This window comes from Sphaerodactylus townsendi, linkage group LG04, assembly GCF_021028975.2.
Source record: "Sphaerodactylus townsendi isolate TG3544 linkage group LG04, MPM_Stown_v2.3, whole genome shotgun sequence".
Lineage (NCBI taxonomy): Eukaryota > Metazoa > Chordata > Lepidosauria > Squamata > Sphaerodactylidae > Sphaerodactylus > Sphaerodactylus townsendi.
In genome coordinates this window covers 124,829,353-124,831,492 of record NC_059428.1, presented here as the reverse complement: position 1 = coordinate 124,831,492, position 2,140 = coordinate 124,829,353, and the positions used below count along the sequence as shown (strand labels likewise).

Below are 2,140 nucleotides of genomic sequence, written 5' to 3'. Positions count from 1 at the left end.
CAGAAATGCATTACCCAGTAATACCAAACACAGATACAGGTTTTCCAATTTATCAGGTTTATTTGTATTATATGAGAAAATTAAATTTGCACAGCAGAGCAAACCTCTACAGTTGGGACCTTTTCCTCCAAAGCTTCCCATTTCCCTATAGAGTTTTAATACCTGATTATGACTGTTTTCTGTAATTAAATTTAAGTATCCAATCCCCCAAGACATCTCATAGAAAGCACTGCCTGTTAGTTGTTCACCAGATTTCCCAGGTAAACTGTATCTTAGCCAGTTATTGTTTTCTTAGTGTTTCTGTTGTCTTTGCGGAAATTTTTGGTTTGAAATCCCATCTGTATATTTTGTAGACCAGGGCAGACTATTTGGAAATGAATGGGCAAAACCTACATACAACCAGAAATGGAAATATGTGTGTGTGCCGTCAAGTCATAGTTGACTTATGGTAACCTCATAAGGTATTCCAAGCAAGAGATGTTTTGTAGTGGTTTGCTCTAGACTGCCTTCTTGTGAGCTGAGAGAGTTCTGTGAGAACTGTGACTGGCCCAAGAACACCCAGCAGGCTTCATGTGGAGGAGTGGGGACTCACACCTGGTCCTTTAGATTTGAGTCCACCACTCTTAACGACTACACCACACTGGCTCCCAGAAACATTAATAGTCATCCATATACACCTAAACCCAATATATTCACCATTTTCTTGCTTTCTGGCTTATCTAGAAACAACCTTGGTTAACTGGAGTGGAGAGGCTTAAAGAATGGTGCATTAGGAAAAGCTGTGTGAACATGAAAGAGTTGCAGTTCAGAGCAACAGGCACTTTGTCATATGTTCAAAAGGAGAGAGGCTAGCCTCAGTGTGGGAGCATGTCCTTTGCATGCAGAAGATCCTAATCCATTCCCAATAATTGGGGCGGAGCAAGGGGAAACTGTGCCTGGGGCACCTGTGCACCCTGCGCCCTTGTCTTCCCCACCTCACCTCGGAACACTCATCGCTTCTCAGCCTTTTGGCTAAGATCAAGTGTAGTGTAGATTTCTTTATATGCAATGTTTTTGGTGCAAATATGCTGGAGTAGGGTTTTTTTCCTTTTAAAAGGGGCATTGCTGGAAAACCCCCCACAATTTTTCACCTTTCTTGGGATCAGGATTACTAGCTACAGTTTTTAAAAGCCATTGCCCCCCCCCCCAATCATTTTCAGCTTCCCCCTCAAACCCCCCCCCCCCGGTTTGGCTTTACCAAATGCAAATCACTAGTTGTGACCTCATAGTTTCATGTGTATGTGATCGTTTTAGAATGGACACTCACAGTGTTATCTCTAATGGATTTACTTCTTGACTTGTTTTTTTTTACTGTACTTCAAGGTGTTTTTAAACCAAGAGAAAGTTCTTTTATTTAAAAAAATAGCACGAGAAAAATGAATAAGTGAAAATGACAAACTTCACTGGTTCATGATAAAATGACCAAACGAAGTGAAGTAGAGGGTATGGAAAGTGAAAGTGAAAAGAAAACAAAGAGGCAGCTTGAACGACTTGATGTGGTGGAGCAACCGTGGGGCCCCCCAAAGTCTTGCAGTTCAAAATGCCTACATAAGAACTGCAATAAACTTATATGTGGCTGCCATCCATATCCTCTATATAATCTTCCTCTGCATGGGAGGACTGAGTTAAAGTCTTTCTTTTGTCGCATTCATCACATTAAAAATAATTATGCAGTTGTGATCCCATTTTCAAGGAGAGGATTCATGCTGCATGAAGGGGCAAACTGATCAAATTGAATGTTGAATTGGAGGCAACAGCTACATACTAAGCACATAATTCTACAAAATGAGCATATTCTGCATATGGGGAAATTGAGCAAAGTATCAGTAATTGTTGAGGGAGGATAAGACAGAAGAAAAGGAGGAGGAGAAATTTGGATGTATACCCCACATTTTTCTCCTGTAAGGAGTCTTAAAGCAGCTCACAAACTTCTTCGCTCCCTCTCCCCACAACAGAGACATTGTGAGGTAGGTGGGGCTAAGAGAGTTCTGAGAGAATTGTTCAAGGTCACCCAGTAGGCTTCATGTGTAGGAGGGGAAACAAATCCAGTTCACCTGACAAGGGTCTGCCACTCATGTGGAGGAGTGGGGGATCAAAGTCA

The 2,140-nt window shown here is 41.7% G+C and overlaps 1 pseudogene; it reads left to right on the top strand.

The window, feature by feature from the left end:
• The first annotated feature begins 991 nt into the window (after positions 1–991).
• Positions 992–1,156, top strand: LOC125432251 (annotated as a pseudogene).
• Positions 1,157–2,140: the final 984 nt, after the last annotated feature.